The sequence below is a fragment of the Pinus tabuliformis genome, chromosome 3_2 (genome assembly GCF_031772625.1).
Source record: "Pinus tabuliformis cultivar Carrire ecotype Pingquan chromosome 3_2, CPIR1, whole genome shotgun sequence".
NCBI lineage: Eukaryota > Viridiplantae > Streptophyta > Pinopsida > Pinales > Pinaceae > Pinus > Pinus tabuliformis.
Window position 1 is genome coordinate 251,516,862 of NC_142302.1, and position 25,792 is coordinate 251,542,653.

General features: G+C 37.0%; 1 pseudogene; it reads right to left on the minus strand.

The window, feature by feature from the left end:
- Positions 1-1,141: 1,141 nt before the first annotated feature.
- LOC149180627 (UDP-glucuronic acid decarboxylase 2 pseudogene) lies at positions 1,142-24,943 on the minus strand (annotated as a pseudogene).
- Between the last annotated feature and the right edge of the window lie 849 nt (positions 24,944-25,792).

Sequence of the window (25,792 nt, forward strand, 5' to 3'; positions counted from 1 at the left end):
GCTTGTGTGGCTTGAAGTGCCTTTGTGGCCATGTGTACACAAGAGCTCTGTGCTCAATTGAGCAGGTGGACTGCAGAACACCTGGCTCGGACTCGGATATTTTTTTTTTCTGAGTGGAAAGGGTATTGGTGAGCTTTTCACGCTGACAGAAGCACCAGAAGGGGAATTGGCACAGATTTTTTGGGATTAATCGCGCCAGAGCGCCAGAACATCCAATTGGCGCGGAATTTTACGGATTAATCGCGCCAGCAAAATTACTCTAACCGATTTTTAATTGGCGCGAATTTTTCGCTCGGGAAAGCGCTGACACAAAGGGGATTTTTCGCTCAGGAAAACGCTGATTGAGGACGTGCCAATCTTCCTTCAAGGGGATCTGCGGGAAGCCTCAACTTCATTTGGCGGTTTGCAAGGGGTGCAGATCGGCGAAGTTGCAGATCTATCCGGGAGAGGCAGATCGAATCAATTTTGATCAGATCAATTCTTCGGCTGTATTGGAAACGTCGAATTTGCTCATTGGAGCGGGATTGCCAGACACTGTAGATCGGTGGTAGAGGTGACAGATCGATCTGACAGGTAATGTTTTTTTTGTTGTTGGGTAGATTCAGAATGGGTAATAAGATGGAATCTTACCTTAACGATTCTGGTAAACCCAATGGATCTAACTTCACGAATTGGAAGTTTAAGACCCAAACCTTGCTCGAGGGTGCGAATGCTTGGTCCATAGTTACAGGCGATGAGCAGAAGCCGAATGGAGGGCCACAAGAGCAAGATTGGGAAAAACGAGAGAACGAGGCCAAAGTCTTGTTGAAGATGTCTGTGAAGGACAATGTTATTGCACACATCAGAAACTATAAAACGTCCGCGGACATCTGGACGAAAATCAAAAGTCTGTATGAGACCCAAAATACAAGCCGAGTCTTGGCACTTAGAAGCAAACTATTTTCAATGAGGATGGACGAAAGGGAGACTGCTACTGCATTTTTTGCACGAATTAAAGATGTGAAGGACGGATTGGGGGCCATCGGAGTGGCGGTGTCTGATGAAGATCTTGTTGCAATCACAATGAACGGGATCTGAGATGATTTTCAAACGTTCATCACTGGAGTGTTGGCCAGGGAGAAAGCACCCACATTTGATGATCTCACTGGGATCTTGCAGCAAGAGGAGGAGCGGTGGCAGAAATTGAACCCCCAGAGTGATGATCTTGCATTGATGGCGAAACGACGATCATCCAAAGGAAAGCAGTCATAGCAGCAATCAAAGCAGAAAGGAGGAATATCACATAAGAATCTGCATTCTCATAAAGGTATGCTTGAAAATCATTCTGAAAAGAAATGTTATTCTTGTGGAAAGAAGGGTCATATACAGAGTGAATGTTATAAGAAGCAAGCTGATGATGCAAAGAGGAGGCAGGCAAATGAAAAGCATAGAGGATACTTTGTTGAAGAAGAAGACTTGAGTCATGAATTTCGACTGTTCACAGTCGACTGTGCCCTTTCAGCATCTAATGAAGATGACATTTGGTATGTCGACTCTGAAGCATCCTCTCACATGACAGGTAAAAAGGAGTTTTTTGATAGTCTTGAAGAAAGTATAAATGGATCAAAAATATATCTAGGAGATGATAGTGGATACGAGATTAAAGGTCATGGGGTGATTTCAATTAAGTTACAAAATGGAAAAAATAGTCACCTTACAAATGTTTTATATGTACCTGGAATTAAGAAAAATCTGATATCTGTATCCATGATGGCTGATCAAGATATGCAAGTCGAGTTCTTCAAGACTCATTGTGTGATAAAGGATTGCAGGAATGAAATAGTTTTAACAGGCATGCGAGTTGGAAGCATATACAGACTGGATGCAAAAAAGTATACCAAAGCAAGCCATGGTTTCAGGAAGATTGACAGCCGAACAACTCTGGCATCAGAGGTTCGGTCATTTGAATTTGCAGGACCTTATGTTATTACAGAAGAAAGGTATGGTCAAGGGACTCCCTATCTTTCGTAATATTCAGTTAAATTGTGATGGTTGTGCCTTAGGAAAAATGCATAGAGAACAGTTTCCTGTGCATGATAGGAGAAAGGAAACAGACATTTTAGAACTAGTGCACACTGATGTATGCAGACCTATGCAGACAAGGTCGCTAGGAGGACCATACTATTTTTTGTTATTTACTGATGACTACACTGGATATTCATGGGTTTATTTTTTGAACAAGAAAAGTCAGACTCTCCAATGCTTTATAGAATTTAAAACCTTGGTGGAAAAGCAGTTTGGTAAGAGTATAAAAATTATCCGATCTGATCAAGGGGGAGAATACAAGCTAAAGGAATTCATGAAATTCTGCAAATCTCATGGGATTGTTTAGCAGTATACAGTGCCACACACACCACAACAGAATGGAGTTGCAGAGCACAAAAACAGAACCTTGGTGGAGTGCGCAAGGAGTATGCTACAAGGTAAGGGTCTGTCTAATAGTTTTTGGGAAGAGGCTATCAACACTGCTGTATATTTGAAGAACAGAAGTCCTACCAGGTATCTTGGCTTCAAAACCCCTTTTGAAGCTCTATATGGATTTAAACCAGTAGTAAACCATCTAAGAGTATTTGGGTCAAAAGCATTTGCCCATATACCCAAAGCTGATGGGAAGAAATTAGACGCTAAAGCAGTTAAATGCATCTTTGTTGGTTATGGCACAAAATTTAAAGCATATAAATTATTCAATCCTGAGTCTCGTAAGACATTTGCAAGTAGGGATGTAGTGTTTCATGAACATGTACAGGAGGGGAAAGATGACATTGGTGATGATTGGCACATTCCATTGTTGTTGGAGGAAAGCAGCGAGGATGAAAGAGAGCAGGAGCAGAAAGAAGAGCAAAAAGGAGAACATCAAGAAGGTGATAATGCAAGCCCAGTTATAGCAGAAGAAAACAAATTTGAGGTAAGTCCCCTACCAAGGAGGTCAGGTAGGAAGACTCAATTACCATTAAAATTGGGAAACTATGCTTTGATGTCAAAGGTTTTGAACATTGTAGAACCCTCTAATTACAAAGAAGCTAGTCAATTTAAGGAATGGAGAGCTGCAATGAATGAAGAGATGGAATCAATTCTTAGAAATGATACTTGGGATTTAGTTGAGCTGGCTAAGTATAAAACACCCATAGGATGTAAATGGTTGTTTAAACCAAAAATGAATGCAGAAGGAAGTATAGAGAAGTTAAAAGCTAGGCTGGTTGCAAAAGGATATTCACAGCAGGAAGGTATAGATTTTGATGATACTTTTGCACCTGTAGCAAAGTTAAATACAATAAGAATTCTTATTGGTTTAGCTACTAAATGTAATTGGGAATTACACCAGCTTGATGTTAAATCTGCATTTTTAAATGGTGATTTAAAAGAGGAAATTTACTTAGTACAGCCAGAAGGATTTGTAAAGCAGGGGCAGGAACATTTTGTTTGCAGATTGAAAAAGGCTTTATATGGTTTAAAGCAAGCACCCATGTCTTGGTATGAAAAGGTTGATTCTTTCTTTGTAGAGCATGGTTTCCATAGAAGTTTAAATGACCCAAATTTGTATACCAAGTACAATAATTAGGGGTAGATTATTTTGATTTCTTTGTATGTGGATTACATGATTATAACAGGAAATGCAGATGATTTAATCAGAGGAATCAAAAGGCTTCTGGCACAAGTTTTTGAGATGAAAGATCTCGAAAGCCTTCACTATTGTCTGGGATTAGAAGTATGCAGAGATACTGGGCAAACTTTTCTTACCCAAGGGAAGTATGCCAGAAATCTGTTGGAAAAGTTTGGTATGGATTAGTGTAGATCAGCAGCGACACCTTTGCAGCAGAATCTGAAATTGAGCAGTGATGATGGCACTAAGGAGGTTGATGCTACAATGTACAGACAGCTGGTTGCCAGCTTGATATATCTTACAACAACCAAACCTGACTTGGCATACTCTGTTAGTGTGTTGAGCCAATTCATGTTGAAACCACTTGAAAGTCACTGGGTAGAAGCAAAGAGCGCGTTGAGGTATCTTTTTGGTACTGCTAATTATGGTATTTTATAGACTGATGTATCTGATGTTACTCTAGCAGGTTTTTCAGACTCAGACTGGGCAGGTAACCTGGATGATCGGAGGTTCATCACAGGTTAGGCATTCAACATAGGTTCTGGGGTCATAACTTGGAGCAGCAAGAAGCATAGTACTATAGCCTTGTCTTCATGTGAAGCTGAGTATCAAGCATTGTGTGCTGCAACGTGTGAAGCGATCTGGTTGAGAAGGCTTCTCAAAGATGCAGGAAAAGAACAGAAGAATCCCACTTCCATCAAAAGCGACAACCAGAGCACCATTGAATTAGAATACAATCCAGTGTTTCACAAAAACACCAAACATATAGACACTCAGTTCCATTTTGTTAGAGAGAAAATATAGTCAAAAGAAATTGTTGTTGAATATTGTAAAACTTGTGACAATGTGGCTGATATTTTTACAAAGCCTCTTGCACGAGTGAAATTTGAATTGTTTAGAAAGATGCTAGGAGTCCAGGAGAACCCTTTCTCCATTAAGGGGGGAAGTTAAAAATAATTAATATTATTTTGTATTAATGGAGAAAATGGTTACATTGTTGTAACGTTCTCCCTAGTTTAGGATTAGTTCCTAGAGTTTAGGGGTTTGGGTGCAACTTCCTAATTGCTAGTATTGTATTTAATGATGTAATCTTTCATTGATGAATAATAGAGTGTACGAGAGTGATCTCTCTGTTTTGTGAGTGTAGTCACCAGGTGCAGGCCACACCTGAGAGCTACATCTCTTTCTTTTCAATTCTGTTCACATTTTATCTAATTTTACTTACGCATAATAAAATTGGTCTTATTTCATTCGTAATCAGAATTGTCATTACTAATTACTGTTTCCTAAGTAATTGTATTTTCCCATAATAAACTTAATTAATTGCTTTTACTTATGCATAATAAAATTGGTCTTATTTCAGAACTGTCATTAATAATTACTGTTTTCTAAGTAATTGTATTTTCACATAATAAACTTAATTTATTGATTTGAGTTAGGCATAATAAAATTGATCTTATTTCATTCGTAATCAGAACTATCATTAATAATTAATATTTTCTAAATAATTGTATTTTCACGTAATAATCTTAATTAATTGATTTTATTTACGCATAATAAAATTGATATTATTTCATTCGTAATCAGAATTGTCATTACTAATTATTTTTTTCTAAGTAGTTGTATTTTCACATAATAAACTTAATTAATTGATTTTACTCTCTTTTTTTAGTAAGAAAAAAGCATGATGATATATTATAGGCAAAATTTATATGACAGTACAAAAATCAACCATCTACAGATTGATAATAATTCTAGCAGATCACTTGATAAAGAAAATATGGTGATCTCATCACCTTTGGATAGAAAAGATAAATACAGTTCAGAGACATTTCGCTTATATCTCTAAAGAGGTTATATCATATAAACATATACAGTCATGTCTGTGAATCACATTCTCACAATGTGTAACAGTGAAAAGATTATAGACATATAACAAAATTACAAAAAGAAGGGTGAAATAGGAAGAGAGACTTTTAACCCGGATATGGAAAGTCCCCCATATAAAAAATGTTCTGCTCCCAAGTGATCTCCAGGTACCATTTTCCAATCGAATCTGTCAGCTTCCTTGTTCAAGTTCCTTCCAATATGATGGATTGTGTAGTAGCTAGGTTCCTCCCAATATGATGTGTCACGACACCATAGACGACGGTAGTCTTTCAACCGCGCAAGGCGAGGTGCGGCACCACCGAACACTTTCTTTTCACCAATACTTATGTTCGTGGACTACGCCTAACCACTTATCCTACTTAGTTTGTATTTCGCAACCAAGTATTATTAATGTTTCCTTTATACCAATGAACACCCATACACATTCATTATCATCAGCAATTATAAACAAAGAACACAATTGCACAGTATAAAGGGAGGGGCAACTCCCTGAACATTGAGTCTGCCCGAAATATATATTATACAACTTTACGAAGTTACAAAGCTTTAAAAGTATACTTGGAAACACCAAGTTTCATAATTAGCCAATTTTACAACCTTGTCACACCTCTGTGCGACAACCAAGATTTTCCTTGCCCAAGGCGGGTGGGCGGGCCCTCACACGAGCTGCCTTCCACACTTCACAACCGAACCTTGCCTTCGTGCACAATGGGCGGGTGACTCCACCAAGTCACCAATACACCCTTCGTTTACCTCCGTACGATGGGCAGGTGACCTCACACAAGTCCCCTTCTCCACCTTCGCGTTTTCCTTCACACGACAGGTGGGCGCTCACCCGCACTGCCCAAAAACCCGTGCCAAGTTGTCGCACAAACCGGGCTCCCACACCCGTGCACGCCCTACTCTTCGACCGGCGGGCATTCCTTGCCCAATGCCTTCACCCAATACACCATGCGATCACCATGTGCCTTCACCCAAGCTTGGGCGCATAGAGTTGCACTCCCAAACTTGCACTTGTACCTCTTGAATTGTGCCTTTTCCTTCTTGTTCGAAGTCGAAGATGTGATGCCAAATGAGCTCCTCGCTTCACTAACTTATACGAGTGGCAGGGCGAGTTGGTCTACCCGGTCGACTCATCCTCCACGCTATAACACACCCCTACTCATCGTAAATACTTCGTCAGCTTTGCTTCCAAGTATGGGTCAGCCCCATGGGTAATCAACCATGCTACCATGCATATAAAACCATCGATTAACCTTCTACGCACTCATAACTTCTTTGCACGCTAGGCTTGAGCTTGCACTTCCTTCATTCATTCAAGTTTCCAACGCTTGTCCTTCGTTCGAACACGGTTGCACTTCGGGCGAAACCAAAGGTCCTAACATCCTCCTCCACCTGAAGTCGTTATCGTCCTAGACAACATACCATACTGGTAGTCATCCACCAAGATCAACATCAATATATGTCTCGTCCTCGGTCCATGATGTCAACTCTTCCACATACTGCAAACATCCCTGCAACATATGTAGAACTGCCATTTCCATCATGTGTCATCCCATCCTGTGAACTGTCCTCCTTCTCTACCTGATGCCAATATCTCTCCATGCACTTCCGGACCCCATGTTTGAACTAGTTGGGTAGCTAATCCAACTATCATGCTCAAGCCATGAGAGTGAACATCCTTATGCCTTCACCAGTCTATCTCGGATTCTGCCACATCCTAGACTCACCAAGAATCTCACCCATGCTCAGGTCCATGGAAACTCCATCCCATATGCAACATGTCATGATGCTTGATGCCAAACCATCGCTGCACCATCTACCATACCTGCTCAACCTGTTTTAAGGACTCACTTCCATGAGCAGCTAACAATGATCCCATCTTCTATGTCATCTAAGAAGATGTGGAGGGAGTAGAGCCTGAAGGCTCACCCTCACTAATCATCTCAATCCATCTGTCAGGATTTTCTATCTCCATCCTCTGTAGATAAGTGACCCAATCCTCCTCCGGGACATTCGGCCTCACATATTCCTCCTCCTCATCATCATCATCCTCCACCACTTCTAGCCTTCTTGACAAATCCAAGATACTATCAGAAAGTGTCCTGATGATCAATGACTGTTGGTAAGCTTTGTCTCAACCATAGACAACTTCTTACTCATATCTTCCATCTGCCTCTCATCGTCCATTTGCATCACTGCTAACTTACAATCAGGTTTTGTCACTCCAATGGTTGGAACACCAATGGGTACATCTTCCCTTCCATAATAAATGTACAGCTTCTTCAAATGTGGAACAATCATAGCATCAAATTGTTTCAAGAATTCCATTCCTAGCACAACTTAGTCATCAATCCGCACTATAGTGAAGTCGCCTTTCCCTATCCACTCACCTAGTGTTGTGTCCACTTTTTCAGCTACGCCAAGAACACAATCACGAGGAGAATTCATTGTCTTCATCTGTGCCTTTACCAGTACAAATTTTAGCCCAATCCTTCTCGTAGTATCTTCACTCATGAAGTTGTGAGTAGCCCCACTATCCACCATAGTGAGTATATCAGCACTCCTAACCTTCATCCGAACATACTCCAAACTGTTCCTCTCAGGATCTCTCCGAGAGATCACCACTGTAGCAGCAGCACCACCAAGTATTTGCATCATCCCCACAGAAGATTCTTCATTGTTCGTATTAGATTGTGCAATCACAGCCACTTTCGGTCTAGAAGGAAAATTCTTCGCTGTATGTGGTTCAGCACATATCCAACACTTCAAGGCTTTCTTCATCTTCGATTTATCATTTGATTTCGAAGCATCATCCTTCCTCTTTTCTTTCGACTTATCAGACTTCTTCTTCCTATCATCAGAAGTCTCATCATAATGCTCAACCAACCTGTCCACAGCAGCAAAAGCGTCCTCAAGTGTTTTAATCTACTGCCTCTTGACTTCATTGAATGCCCAAGGCTTCAATCCAATAATGAAGTTGAACACCTTGTCCCTCTCCGCCATGTCAGGAAGTTCCAGAACTGCACTTGCAAACTCCTGCTGATATGTCTGTAGGTTCCCTGTCTGCTTTATGAACTTAATCTTCATCCTTGCTTCCCATGTTTCATCTTGAGGACTGAAATGGGTCTGCAAAGCTTTCTTCATCTCATCCCACAAAGTAATGTCACCAGCACTGCCATTGGAAATCTGATCCATCCTCCTTCGCCACCACATCTTAGCATCCTTTGTTAAGAACTGAGCAGCTACCTTCACCTTCGTCTCATCATCAGATAGACCTAATCATTCCAAGTATTGCTCCATGTCCCATAGAAAGTTTCCAAGAGTCTTTGCACTCCTTCTACCATCAAAAGATTCTAGTTCCTTGACTTTCACATGAGGCACTCCTCCACCTGAGTTATGCCTCACGGCCTTCTTCAACACCGCGATCTCATCTTTGGCTTCGTCAAGATATTTCTGCAATTCCACGATCTCTGCCAAGCCTCGGTCACTTTCCTCTTCAATCTCCTTGACCCTTACTTCAAGTTGTGTACACATAAGATCAGTGTACTCGTGTTGAGTCCGGAGTTCATCGAGCTCTTCACTCATCTTCGAATTGGCCTCTTGATCTTTCTCGACCAAGTCCATCTTCTTAGTTCAGAAAGCCTCTAAGTCCTCCATCTTTTCCAACACTTTTTCAATGAATGCCATAGTAGCATCCTTCGCATGGTGACTAGACCCAACCTGAGATTCAGCTGCCAGTACTAACAACTTCCTTCTTCTTTGTGATCTAGTTTCCACCATCCAACAGCTTCACCAACTTGCCTGCAACCATGAACCAACTCTTGTTCCACTTGTATGTGAAATAGCTTCCTTCACCTGCAAGTACCTGCTTCCACTGTCATCAACTGTCAAGCTTCTTCAACCCTGAATCAACTTCAATATCACCTGCACTTCATCACGAGTGACCTTTCTCTAAGACCAGCTCCAACCGAGCTCTGATACCAACTGTCATGACACCGAAGACGGCAATAGTCTTTCAACCACGCTAAGCAAGGTGCGGCACCACCGAATACTTTCTTTTCAGTAATACTTATGTTCGTGGACTACACCTAACCACTTATCCTACTTAGTTTGTGTTTTGCAACCAAGTATTATTAATGTTTCCTTTATACTAATGAACACCCATACACATTCATTATCATTAGCAATTATAAACGAAGAACACAATTGCACGGTATAAAGGGAGGGGCAACTCCCTGAACAATGAGTCTGTCAGAAATATATATTATACAACTTTACAAAGCTACAAAGCTTTGCAAGTATACTTGGAAACACTAAGTTTCATACTTTGCCAATTTTACAACCTTGTCACACCTCCGTGTGACAACCAAGATTTCCTTGCCTAAGGTGGGTGGGCGCTCCCTCACACGAGCTGCCTTCCACACTTGACAACCGAACCCTGTATTCGTGCACGACGGTGGGTGACTCCACCAAGTCACCAAGACACACTTCGTTTACCTCCGTACAGTGGGCAGGTGACCCCACACAAGTCCCCTTCTCCACCTTCGCGTTTTCCTTCACACGATGGGCGGGTGCTCACCCGAGCTACCCAAGAACCCATGCCAAGTCATCACACAAACCAGGTGCACACGCCTTCATTCAACCGTCGGGCACTCCTTTGCACAACCGAGTGCCCATGCCCGTGCACGCCCTACTCTTCGACTTGCGGGCACTCCTCGCTCAACACCTTCACTTGATACATGGTGTGCCTTTGCCCAAGCTTGGTTGCATAGAGCTGCACTCCCAAACTCCCACTTGTACCTCTTGAACTGTGCCTTTTCCTTCTCATTCGAAGTCAAAGATGTGATGCCGAATGAGCTCCTCGCTTCACTAACTTATACGAGTGGCAGGGCGAGTTGGTCTACCCGGCCGACTCGTCCTCCACGCTATAACACACCCCTACTCATCGCAAATACTTCGTCGACTTTGCTTCCAAGTATGGGTCGGCCTCGTGGGTAATCAACCATGCTCCCATATATATAAAACCATCACTCAACCTTCTACGCACTCATAACTTCTTCGCACGCTAGGCTTGAGATCGCACTTACTTTGTTCGTTCAGGTTTCCAACCGCTTGTCCTTCGTTCGAACGCGGTCGCACTTCGGGCAGAACCGCAGGTCCTAACATGGTGGATTGTGGAGCAGCCATGTAGTTGGGATAGAAATTTCATCTTTTCCAGCCATCCTTGAAGCATGAGGTTCTTGTTGTTGATTTTATTTAGGCATAATAAAATTGATCTTATTTCATTCATTTGTTATTACTAATTATTATTTTCTAAGTAATTGTATTTTTACATAATAAACTTAATTAATTGATTTCACTTACTCATAATAAAATTGATCTTACATAATAAGCTTAATTAACAGATTTTAGTTACGCATAATAAGATTGATGTTATTTCATTCATCATCACAAGTGTCATTTCTAATTACTATTTTCTAAGTAATTGTATTTTCACATAATAAACTTAATTAATTGATTTTATTAGGCATAATACAATTGATCTTATTTCATTCCTAATGAAAACTCTCATTACTAATTACTATTTTCCAAGTAATTCTATTTTCACATTATAAACTTAATTAATTGATTTTACTTACGCATAATAAAATTGATCTTATTTCATTCGTAATTATAACTGTCATTACTTATTACTATTTTCTAAGTAATTGTTTGTTCACATAATAAACTTAATTAATTGATTTAATTTATGCACAATAAAATTGATCTTCTTTCATTTGTAATCACGACGCCATTACTAATTATTTTCACATAATAAACTTAATTAATTGATTTTACTTAGGCATAATAAAATTGATCTTATTTCATTCGTAATCAGAACTGTCATTACTAATTACTATTTTTTAAGTAATTGTATTTTCACATAATAAACTTAATTAATTGATTCTACTTCTTTTTTTAGTAAGAAAAAAACAGGATGATATATTATAGGCAAAATGTCATATTATAGGCAAAATGTATATGATAGTACAAATATCAACCATTTACAGATTGATAATGATCTTAGCAGATCACTTGATAAAGAAAATATGGTGATATCACCTTCCAAAGCCCAGGATAGAAAAGATAAATATTCAGAGACATTTCACTTATATCTCTAAAGAGGCTATATCATCTAAACATATACAGTCATGTGTGTGAATCAAATTCTCACAATGTGCAACAGTGAAAAGATTATAGACATATAACAAAATTACAAAAAGGAGGGTGAAACAAGAAGGGAGACTTTTAACCCGAATATGGAAAGTCTCCCCTATCAAAAATGTTCTGTTTCCAAGTGATCTCCAGGTACCATTTTCCAATCGATCCCCTTAATCCTTTCATTGATAATCTCTCTGCTTCCTTGTTCATGTTCCTTCCAATATCATGGATTGTGGCGTAGCCATGTAGTTGCCATAGAAATTCGATCCTTTCCAACCATCCTTGAAGCATAGGGTTGTTGTTGTTAATTTTACTTCGGCATAATATTGATCTTATTCCTTTCATGTGTCATTACTGATTACTATTTTCTAGGTAATTGTATTTTCACATAATAAACTTAATTAATTGATTTTACTTACTCATAATAAAATCGATCTTATTTCATTTGTAATGAGAAATGTCATTACTAATTACTATTTTCAAAGTAATTGTATTTTCACATAATAAACTTAATTAATTGATTTTACTTACTCATAATAAAAACGGTCTTCTTTCATTTGTAACCAGAATTGTCATTACTAATTACTATTTTCTAAGTAATTGTATTTTCACATAATAAACTTAATTAATTGATTTTACTTACGCATAATAAAATTGCTCTTATTTTAGAAGTGTCATTACTAATTACTATTTTCTAAGTAACTGTGTTTTCACATAATAAACTTAATTTATTGATCTTAGTTAGGGATAATAAAATTGATCTTATTTCATTTGTACTCTCATTACTAATTACTATTTTCTAATTAATTGTATTTTCACATAATAAATTAATTAATTGATTTTACTTATGCAGAATAAAATTGATCTTATTTCATTTGTAATCAGAAATATCTTTACTAATTACTATTTTCTAAGTAATTGTATTTTCACATAATAAAATTAATTAATTGATTTAATTGATCTTATTTCATTCGTAATCAAAACTATCATTACTAATTACTATTTTTTAAGTAATTGTATTTTCACATAATAAATTTAATTAATTGATTTTAGTTACGCATAATAAAATTGATCTTATTTCATTGGTAATCAGAACTTTCATTACTAATTACTATTTTCTAAGTAACTGTATTTTTACATAATAAACTTAATTAATTGGTTTTAGTTACACATAATAAAATTGATCTTATTTCATTCATAATCAGAACTGTCATTACTAATTATTATTTTCTAAGTAATTGTATTTTCACATAAGAAACTTAATTAATTGATTTTACTTAAGCATAATAAAATTGATCTTATTTCATTCATAATCATAACTCTGATGTAGGAGCATTTAGACTTAGTGAGCAATGTGATGGGATGATCACATGTTGTGACTAACAAAGAGTTGGAAGGCAAGATTTTAGTTAACTTTATTTATTTAAATGTGTGAGAATGTTTTATTTTGAGAAAAACGGTATAGTGGCTCATTGATCCTCCCTGTGTGGAGATCAGGCCAGATAGTTAGATTTATTTGGTTTGAATAGGAAAAGGAGGAAACTAAAAGCTTGATTTAGTGTTTTCTTAGAAAAGGGTGGAGTTGAAGAGACTTTTTAGGAGAGGGTGAGAGATTTCTGGTTCTGAACCATAATTGGTTCATGAATCCATTTCGTTGTATAAATTGTGATTTTCTTGTATAATTCACGGGTTGGATAGGTTAGATAGGTAGATGTTTTGAGAGAGATTAGATATTTGCAGTAGTTTTTAGCCTACAAGAAGATTTGCAAACAAAAGGCCACTCTAAAGAGGAATTAGTCCCGACGAACAGAGATTCGATTTTGTAATTATTCATTTGTATTTATATATATAGTAATTGAGTAGGATTGTATAAATGTGTGATTAAATGTCGAATGATAGATCGAATGTATCATAGGATTGCATATATATATATATATATATATATATATATATATATATATATATATATATATATATATATATATATATATATATATATATATATATATATATATATATATATATATATATATATTTATTTATTTATTTATTTATGCAGACAGAGTGCGTGAATGCGGAGAAGTGGAGTTCGACGAATACATAGAGAGGAACGTGACAAGGAGGATTTTAATGGATTGTCTGAAGCCAATAGAAGGATCAAATCCAATCTCAGGAGGGAGTGCAAAGTTAAAAACCTCAAGAGACCAAGAAAAAACCATAGAAGCAATGAAGAAATAGTGTAAATTCAAAGTGAAAAGATAAGCGGAGAGTTGAAGAGATGATACACAGTAACCGTTGGATTTTGAAGATCGACGGTCTAGATTAAAGGATAGCGTCGCAACCAATCTTGGAAAACTGCAATGAACTTGCATGATTAATCATGGACCGTTGGATCGTGACAAGATCAACGGTCGGGATTTAAATCACATATTGGGAGTTGGAAATGCAAAGGAGTGATATCATCGACAGCGATAATGAGTGATTGACGTTTAGAATTATCAGTGATCGAGCGTCGAAAGGGTGGCATGGCGGAGAGTCTAGCGATAAGCTAGACTCGACAATATATATGAATGCAGGTATATAACATTTGAGTTCTGTTGTATATGGTCTGGAACGAGAATTCCTTTGTATTCTCGTATTCCGTGTATTTGCAGCAAGGGGTAGTGCGAGCCATTAACTTTCAAAGGTTATGTTAATGACTCTGATAGTCACATATTGGAGGTTGGAGGGGTGATGAACCATATATGTGGTAAGGCGGGGAGAATGCGATGGCCGATTGTGATAAGGTACAACCTCGGGTTCTATGCAGAGGTCGTACAAAAGGAGAAAATGATGTTTTTGTGGGGATTTCCTTTGTAGTTTAGTTATAAAGGAATTAAGCGCCAATTGAAGGTTGTAAAGAGTTTTAACAGTTCCGATTGGAAGGAATTAAAAGAAGGCTTTAATAAAGTCTTATTTATAGGTTAAGGGGTGATTCAACTCCCGATAGGAGGCATTGGTGGAGTGATTGGGTTCCAATGAAAAGGAACTATTATATAGGGCCTTATCCACTTGTAGTTTGAAGATTTGACTCCTTGAGAGTCAAATACCTAGGACAATTGTATTTATGCATTTTTAAGCATATTGTGGGTATGTGCGGGGTAACCCTGCATCATTTTGGTATCAGAGCAAGATTAATGCTCTGTGGAGATTGATTGAGGGATTGAATTTTATTCCTAGTATATATATCATTGGCATTGTAATGGATCTGACACAGAGGGAGAATAGAGTACAAGGATTCATGCATAGAAGAGTTTTGAAATGTTACAGGCAATGAAGACTTCAGTTGGTTCATTCAAGAGAGACTATGGAAAAGGGATTTGAGGAAGATAGGATCAGAAAGGATCTTGTAAGTTTTAAAGCTTTAATGGTATGTGTAGGTGAATGCAGGTAATGAAATTGCAGTAAAACTATTGTAAGGAAAAAAAGTGAATATATATGTACTCAGCAAGAACATAAATTCAGTTGAAAGAAGGATGGAAATGCAGACAGCGAAAAGTAAAGTAGCATGTGTATTGTCTAGCTAGTGAAATATGAAAGAAATAGATGAGCAGGTATGAGTTGTATTTTGATGTGGTTCATTTGAATTGTTTTTATAAGGGAAGAAAGTGATAGAAGAAACACACAGTAGCAGACTGTGTAAAGAAAGAGAGGAGTTGTGTTAGTGGCAGTGAACCTAAATATTTTAGCTGAAAGTTGGAGAGGGCGGATAGTTAAAGTTTTCTCAAGAGAAGGTGAGTTGAGGATACAAGCCTAAAGAGAGCAGAAGAGAATGCTCAAGAGGTTCTAGAGATAGAGAACCAGTGCTTGCCAAAGACTAAGTCTAGAGAAGGGATTGGTGAGGTAAGTGACAGCAGGAAGGACTTGTTGTCGCAGAGGCTTACTACAACTCATAGTGAGTGAGAAGCTCATAGAGATAACGAGGAAATGACTATTTCAAGTCATAGTAGGGGTTCAGAGAGAAGCCACATCAGAAGAAAGGAATATGCCAAGGAAAAAGGCAAAGGAGAGAAGATGAGTCAAGAGATATTTGACAGAGAAATTATATAACTGAAGATAATTATGGATAACATGATAGTGCTGCTAGAAAAATGTGAAGAGAACCAAAGGTATGGTTGGGCTATGAAAAGAAAGAAGATAAAGTGGAAGTTGCTGCAGAAACAGATAAAGAGGAGAAAGTATATCAAATTAAGAGAAGAACTTAGAGCAACTGATTTAGAGATGGAAGATAGCTATTGTAGACACAAGCAAGGGGTTTACCTAATTGAGGAAGGAATCATTGATGATTTTTTGAACTGTTGGACAACTTCGAACCAACAGAGATATGTGATGATTGAAACATCAAAGAAAAATGAGCCTAGTATTTTTGAAACTAATGATTTGTGCATGTGTGCAGGTGATGAACAACCTTTAGAAGATATGTTTATGCAATTTGCCGAAGAAATGAAACTGTTAGAAGAGATGGATGTCATATAACAATTCTTGATTAACCATGTGTTCAAGGACACTAGAGATGGACAAATGTTGAAGACTACTAAAGAAGATGAAGATGATGAATCCAGTAACACTTGGAAGAAAGATGGCAGACAGTCTGAAGACAAAAGGAAATTTCAGATTGCCAAGGGAGAAGTAGAAAAGAGGTATGAAGAGGACCTTATGGAAGGAGCGAAAAAGAGTGAAGAGGAAGTACAAACACTTGAGGCAATGGAATTATCTCTTCAATTTTTATTCAAAAATTATGAACCTATATTGATAGTTAATGGACAAAAAATTCTCTTGAAAGGATATAATGGATCATTAATGAAGAGAACTCTTGCTAAAGAGTGTATTATGGAAGATGATAGAACCAAGGTTTTTAAAGAAAAAAACCCAAGGAGGTACAGTTAATCCATTCAAGGTTATGAAGAAGAAAGAAAAAGAGGATAAATAGGAACTCAAAGAGAGGTTGGTAGACACTGATGCACAACTGGAAATTGAAGACAATGTTATTTGTACAAATTGAAAAAAGAGTAAAGGTGAGTGTAAACAACAAACTGAAAATAGACAAGCAATCTTAGAGGATGAAGGTAAGGATGCTTTTGTGAACTATGCATATGCAGTGAGCAACCCAGGGGAACAGTGGAAGGTGATATTCATGGTGTTGACAGTAATTTTCACTGTTGTGAAAGGGACTCAACAGTGGAATGGAAAACCTATGGTATATGGTGATTTTGTTTCTTGTATGGAAACAAATAGAACTTTAGGTTCTAAACTCAGAGATTGGCATATTTTGATTGAAACAAAGGAGGAATGGAAAAGAAAACTTAGTGGCTTACAGATTTGTAAGGAAGGAACAGGAAGAATGAAAAGGAGTGTGAAAGGAAGTAAGGCCAAGGAGAAAGGAGGAGAATAGAATTTAGAACTTAGAAAACATTCAGAACAAAGTGAAGACAAACAAGACTTTTTCAAGAGAAGAAAACATGACAAGTTTGATATGTCATATATACATCAAGAGGATGACAAATCAGAAAAATTATGGACCAGAGTTAATGAGGACGGAGATGGGAAATGTAATATATTTTCTGATTTTGAGTTATTAATTGTTGAATGTGGCTTTTAGGATGGAGGACAAACTACTCTTGGAGATATGTTTTCACAAGTAAAGAAGAAGGAAGGTGTAAATTTTGGAATTGCAGGAAGTGAGTTTTCCTTATGGAAACAAGAAGATGAGAGTAAGCGACGATTTGATTCAGAAGCTTGGAATAAAGGAAGGAGAGTTGGCATAGCTCTTAAACAAGTCATTATAGAAGAGAAAGAAGATTGCAGAGGATGTGAACGTGCAGTTCAAAGACATATTTTGTTCTTAATACAAAGGGGGTTTAAATGTCAAGAGTTTATCTTGAGGTTGCAATTGGAAAATTGAGTGATCATTTCAACTAAGTTTGATAGGAAAATGGAGGAAATTGAACAAAGTTCAATATTAAAATATTTGTAGCCAGAGAACAATATGTAGTTGGAAGGTTATATGTTCTTGTATTAAACAATGCTCTATCTTCTTTTGAGATAGGAAGGACTCTACTTAAGCTATTTGATAGATGGGTGATGAAAACTACAAAGGTGATGAGTATAAAGAATTTTCAAAGTTAGTAAATCAAGGGAAGATGGAAGGATATACAAGAGATGCTAGGGATGTTGGGGATCGAGTCAAAAGTCAAAAGGAATAGTCAGGTACAGGACAGGAGAAAATACATGAAGATGGAGATCAATTCGATTGATATGATGACAAGGCAACAACGGATAGAGAAGCAGAGATTTATGTTGTTTGAGGAGGTGTTTATACAGGATATCAGCACCAAAACATTATGCAAAGGAGATGCTTATGAATGCAGAGCAAAAAGACATCCACAACAAAAAGTTTGGCACCCAAGAGAAGCAAAGGAGGTAGTATATACACCTGCAGATGAAATGGATCATGTAGCAAGTTGGGAAATCAAATCTGATGAAGTTTACAACTTAGGAAGTAGAAAGATTCATGAACAAGAGTCCATGAAATATTTCAACCTTCGGAGTCTAATGTAAGAGCATTTAGACCTAGTCAACAATGTGATGGGATGATCACATGTTGTGACTAACAAAGAGTTGGAAGGCAAGAGTGTAGTTAACTTTATTTATTTAAATGTGTGAGAATATTTTATTTTGAGAAAAAGGGTATAGTGGCTAATTGATCCTCCCTTTGTGGAGATCAGGCCAGATAGTTAGATTTATTTGGTTTGAATATGAAAAGGAGGAAACTAAAAGCTTGATTTAGTGTTTGTTTAGAAAAGGGTGGAGTCGAAGAGAATTTTTAGGAGAGGGTGAGAGATTTCTGGTTCTGAACCAGAATTGGTTCATGAATCCATTTTTTTGTATAAATTGTGATTTTCTTGTATAGTTCAGGGGTTGGATAGGTTAGATAGGTATATGTTTTGCGAGAGATTAGATATTTGGAGTGGTTTTCAGCCTACGGGCAGATTTGTAAACAAAAGGCCACTATAAAGAGGAATGAGGCCTGAGGAACAGAGATTCCATTATGTAATTATTCATTTGTATTTATATATACAGTAATTGAGTAGGACTGTATAAATGTGTGATTGAGTGTCGAATGATAGATCGAATGCACTTAGGATATATATATATATATATATATATATATATATATATATATATATATATATATATATATATATATATATATATATATATATATATATATATTTATATTTATATTTATATTTATGCAGACGGAGTGTGTGAACGCAGAGAAGTGGAGTTCGACAAATAGATAGAGAGGAACATGTCAAGGAGGATTCTAATGGATTTTCTAAAGCTAATGGAAGGATCAACTCCAAGCTTGGGAGGGAGTGCACAGTTAAAAACCCCGAGAGACCAAGCGGAACCCATAGAAACAATGAAGAAATAGCGTAAATTCACAGTGAAAAGATAAGCAGAGAGTTGAAGAGTTGATACATAGTAGCCGTCAGATCTTGAAGATCGACGATCCAGATTAAAGGATCGCATCGCAACCAAGTCTTGGAGAACTGAACTGAACATTCGCAATTAATCGTGGACCATTGGATCATGGCCAGATCAACGGTCACAATTTAAATCGCATATTGGGAGTCAGAAATGCAAAGGAGCAATTGGCGAAGGTGTGATATCGCCGACAACAATAATCGGCGATCGACGTTTACAATTATAGGCGATTGGGTATCAAAACGGTGGCACGACGGAGAGTTCAGTGATAAGCTAGACCCAACAACATATATGAATGCAGGTATGTAACATTTGAGTTCCGTTGTATATGGTCTGGAGCTGGAATTCCTTTGTATTCCCATATTCTGTGTATTTGCAACAAGGGGTAGTGTCAGCCATTAAGGTTCAAAGGTTATGTTAACGACTCCGATAGTTGGATATCAGAGGTTGGAGGGGTGATGACCCATATATGTTGTAAGGCGGGGAGAATGCGATGGTCGATTGCGATAAGGTACAACCTCGAGTTCTATGCGAAGGTCATACAAAAGGCAGAAACAATGTTTTGTGGGGATTTCCTTTGTATTTGAGTTATAAAGGAATTAAGTGCCGATTGAAGGTTGTAAAGATGTTTAAGGGTTCCGATACGAAGGAATAAAAGAAGGCTTTAATAAAGTCTTATTTATAGGTTAAAGGGTGATTCAATTCCCGATAGGAGGCATTGGTGGAGTGATTGGGTTCTGATGAAAAGGAACCGTTATATAGGGCCTTATCCACTTGTAGTTTGAAGATTTGACTATGGGACAATTGTATTTATGCATTTTTAAGCATGATATGGGTATGTGCGGGGGTAATCCTGCATCAAACTCTCATTACTAATTACTTTTTTCTATGTAATTGTTTTTTCACATAATAAAATTAATTAATTGATTTTACTTACGGATAATAAAATTTATCTTATTTCATTCGTAATCAAAACTGTCATTACTAATTACTATTTTCTAAGTAGTTGTATTTTCACATAATAAACTTAATTAATTGATTTTACTTAAGCATAATAAAATTGATCTTATTTCATTCATAATCATTACTAATTACTATTTTCTAAGTAATTGTATTTTCAGATAATAAACTTAATTAATTGATTTTACTTACGCATAATAAAATTGATCTTATTTCATTCGTAATGAGAATTGTCATTTCTAATTACTATTTTTTAAGTAATTGTATTTTCACATAATAAACTTAATTAACTGATTTTACTTACGCATAATGAAATTGATATTATTTCATTTGTAATCAGAACTGTCATTACTAATTACTATTTTCTAAATAATTGTATTTTCACATAATAAACTTAATTATTTGATTTTACTTACACATAATAAAAATGATATTATTTTATTGGTAATCAGAACTATCATTACTAATTACTATTTTCTAAGTAATTGTATTTTCACATAATAAACTTAGTTAATTGATTTTATTGTTTTTTTCAGTAATAAAAAAGCATGATGATATATTATAGGAAAAATGTATATGACATTACAAAAATCAACCATCTACAAATTGATAATGATCTTAGCAGATCATTTATAAAGAAAATATGGTGATCTGATCACCTTTCAAAGCCCAGGATGGAAAAGATAAATATAGTTAAGAAACATTTCACCTATATCTCTAAAAAGGCCATATCATCTAAACATATACAGTCGTGAATCACATTCTCACAATGTGCATCAGTGGAAGGATTATAGACATATAACAAAATTACAAAAAGGAGGTTGAAATGGGAAGAGAGACTTTTAACCCGCATATGGAAAGTCTCCCATATCAAAAATGTTCTGCTAGCAAGTGTTCTCGAGGTACCATTTGCCAATAGATCCCCTTCATCCTTTCTTTGATAATTTGTCCGCTTCCTTGTTCACGTTCCTTCCAATATGCTAGATTGTGGAGAAGCCATGTAGATGCCATAGAAATTCGATTCTTTCCAGTGATCCTTGAAGCATGGGGTTGTTGTTGTTGATTTTACTTATGCATAATAAAATTGAAACATGGGGTTGTTGTTGTCGATTTTACTTATGCATAATAAAATTGATCTTATTTCATTCTTTCGTCATTACTAATTACTATTTTCTAAGTAATTGTATTTTCACATAATAAACTTAATTAATTGATCTTACTGTTTTTTTAGTAAGAAAAAAGCATGATGATATATTATAGGCAAAATGTGTATGACACTACAAAAATTATAGGCAAGATGTATATGACATTACAAAAATCAACCATCTACAGATTGATAATGATCTTACCAGATCACTTGATAAAGAAAATATGGTGATCTGATCACCTTTCAAAGCCCAGGATGTAAAAGATAAACATAACGCACAGACATTTCACTTATATCTCTAAAGAGGCTATATCATCTAAACATATACAGTCATGTTTTTGAATCACATTCTCACAATGTGCAGTAGTGAAAAGATTATAGACATATAAAAAAATTACATAAAGGAGGGTTAAATGGGAAGAGAGACTTTTAACCCGCACATGGAAAGTACCCCATATCAAAAATGTTCTGCTCCCAAGTGATCTTGAGGTACCATTTGCCAATGGGTCCCCTTAAAACTTTCTTTGATAATCTGTCTGCTTCCTTGTTCACGTTCCTTCCAATATGTTGGATTGTGGAGAAGCCATGTAGTTGCCATAGAAATTCGATCCTTTCCAGCCATCCTTGAAGCATGGGGTTGTTGTTGATTTTACTTACCCATAATAAAATTGATCTTATTTCATTCGTTGATCATTACCAATTAGTATTTTCTAAGTAATCGTATTTTCACATAATAAACTTAATTAATTGATTTTACTTACTCATAATAAAATTGATCTTATCTCATTCATGTCATTACTAAGTATTATTTTCTAAGTAATTGTATTTTCACGTAATAAACTTAATTAATTGATTTTATTTACGCATAATAAAATTGATCTTATTTCATTACTATTTTCTAAGTAATTGTATTTTCACATAATAAACTTAATTAATTGATTTTACTTAGGCATAATAAAATTGATCTTATATCATTTGTAATGAGAATTATGATTACTGAATTATCATAACTAATTACTCTTTTCTAAGTAATTGTGTTTTCACATAATAAACTTGATTTATTGATTTTAGTTACGCATAATAAAATTGATCCTATTTCATTCGTAATGAGAACTATCATTACTAATTACTATTTTCTAAGTAATTATATTTTCACATAATAGAATTAATTAATTGATTTTATCTACCCATAATAAAATTGATCTTATTTCATTCGTAGTCAGAATCAAATGAGCAATTACATCAGTAAGTACATTACTAGAACTCAGGAAGTTGCAACCAAACTCCTAAACTCTAGGAACAAATCCTAAACTAAGGCGATACGTTACAACTTGTGTAACCATTTCTCCATTAATACAAAATAATATTAATTATTTTCAACTCCCCCCCTTAATGGGGAAAGGATTATCCTGAACTCCTAGCATCCCTCTAAACAATTCAAGCTTTACATGCCCAAGAGGCTTAGTAAAAATATCAACCATTTTATCACAAGTTTTACAATATTCAACACATATCTCTTTTGACTATAGTTTCTCTCGATGAAGCAGAGCTACAGTGCTCTGCTTTTTGCTGCTCCATGCTATGACCCCAGATCCAATGCTGAATGCGTAACCTGTGATAGATCTTCGATCATCCAAGTTACCTTCCCAATCAGAATCTGAGAAACCTACTAGAATAACATTAGAAGTGTCAGTGTACAAAATGCCATAATTACTAGTACCACTAAGATACCTCAACACCCTTTTTGTTGCGACCCAGTGACTTTTGAGTGGTTTTGACATGAACTGGCTCAACACACTAACAGAGTATGTCAAATCTGGTCTAGTTGTAGTCAGATATACCAAACTGCCAACTAGTTGTCTGTACATGGTTGCATCCACCACTTTAGTACCGTCGTCACTGCTCAATTTTAAGTTCTTCTGTAATGGTGTTGCTACTGATCTGCACTGCTCTATTCTGAGCCTTTCCAGCAACCTTCCGGCATACTTCCCTTGAGTAAGAAAGGTTTTTCCAGAGTCTTTCCATCTCATACACTTGTGACATCTGATTTCTTTGATCAGATTATTAGCATTCCCTGTTATGATCATATCATCTACATACAAAGAAATCAAAATAATTTGCCTCTGTTTATTAAACTTGGTATACAAATTTGGATCATTCAAGCTCCTATGAAAGCGATGTTGTACAAAAAATGAGTCAATTTTCTCATACCACAACCTGGGTGCTTGTTTTAAACCATAAAGTGCCTTTTTCAATTTACACACAAGATGTTCCTGCCCCTTTTTCACAAAACCTTCAGGTTGTACTAAATAAATTTCTTCCTTCAAGCCACCATTTAGAAATGCAGACTTAACATCTAGCTGGTGTAGCTGCCATTTGAGTTTTGTTGCTAAGGAAATTAACATTCTAATGGTGTTTAATTTGGCTACAAGAGCAAAGGTATCATCGAAATATATTCCCTCTTGCTGTGAGTAACCCTTTTCTACCAGTCTAGCTTTAAGTTTCTCTATACTCCCATCTGCATTTATTTTTGGTTTATACAGCCATTTGCATCCTATGGGGGTTTTACCTTCAGGAAATTCAACCAAATCCCAAGTATGATTTCTGTTTATTGATTCTATTTCCTCATACATTGCAGCCCTCCATGCATCAGATTTACTTGCTTCCTCATAATTTGCAGGTTCTACAATGTTTAAAAACTTTGACATTAATGCATAGTCTTTCAATTTAGAAGGTAATTGAGTATTCCTACTTGATTTCCTTGGTAGGGGACTTACCTCAAATCTATCTATTTCAGCCTTTTCTGGGCTTGCATTATTGATTACATTTCCTGTTACTTCTTCTTCTTGTTTCTGCTCTTGCTCTTCATCTTCCTCACTGTTCTCTTCCATTAGCAATGGAATGTCCCAATCACTATTAGAGTCATCCTTTCCTTCTTCAACCTGTTCTAGTTCTAACATTGTAAATTCCCCAGGATTCCCAAGATTGAAAGGACCAACATGTTTTCCCTCCATAAGTCGCATAAGGCCTTCAAGCAGATCAGAAATGAACTGGAAGCTCCGTGTCTGTTTCCCATTTCCATAGACTGTCAAAGGCTCCTTGCACAAAGCCTGAGCAACAAAATTACTTGCAACCCGACCATCATCACGACACATTCGCAAACCGTATCTATTGAAAATTTGAGAAATCTGAACCTCAACATTTTCCCCAGCACGCTTGGCAAGTTTGGATATGTTCAAGATTCCCACATCATTAGTTTTGATAGTCTTCACAGGATTGTGTTTGTAATGCACAAGGGAAGCGGGGCAAGCGAAATGATAGATCTGATCAACCTCCAACAATAACGGTTCCACAACATCATGCCTTATCCGTTCAAACCTCGGATTGCCAAAATGCTGCAAAACATTCTCCTTCCTTCCTGTGAAGAAATTGTCGACAACAATAACACTGTCACCTCTTGCCATGAGCTTGTCAAGTATATGACCGCCAACAAAGCCAACTCCACTCATCACAACAACTCGCAGGGACATTCTGTTCAAATCTAGGGGCACTTTACCCCCTGAATTCACCATCGAACCCGAATGATACTGAGCAAAATGAGAAACATGTGTCTCATAAACAACCCGATGAGGTTTCTCGGGCACAAACCTTCCACTTTCATTAACATTAGAAGTTTAAAAACCAGGCTGAAGGATAAAGAAAGTCGATGAAATGGTGATTCCTATCAAAATAAACAGCAGCCGCTGCTCTCTGAGTAAATAATCTACTAGCCTGATAATAGACCACGTCTTTTCTGGCTTAAGAGAGTACTCATCACTGTTATTCATATTGCATTGATAAAATTTATGATCCTCTGATGAATAAGTCTTCAATGAGCCACCACCGGGCAAGTCCGATCTGCTGCCACCAAACAGATCAGGAACTCCAATGCGCCACCACTGGGCAAATCCGATCTACTACCACTGAACAGATCAGGAACTCCAATGCGCCACCACTGGGAAAGTCCGATCTACTCCCACCGAACAGATCAGGAACTCCAATGCGCCACCACCAGGAAAATCTGATTTGATGCCACCGAGTAGATTAGGAACTCTAATGCGCCACCATCGGGCAACTCTGATCTGCTGCCGCTGAGTAGATCATGAACTTCAATGCACCACCACTGGCATATCCGATCTGCTGCCACCGAGTAGATCAGGAACTCCAATGCGCCACCACCGGGCAAGTTCGATCTGCTGCCACCGAACAGATCAGGAACTCCAATGCACCACCACCGAGCAAATCCGATCTGCTGCCACTGAGTAGATCAGGAACTCCAATGCACCACCACCGGGAAAATCCAATCTGCTACCACCGAAGAGATCAGGAACTCCAATGCGCCACCACCAGGAAAATCTGATTGGCTACCACCAAACAGATCT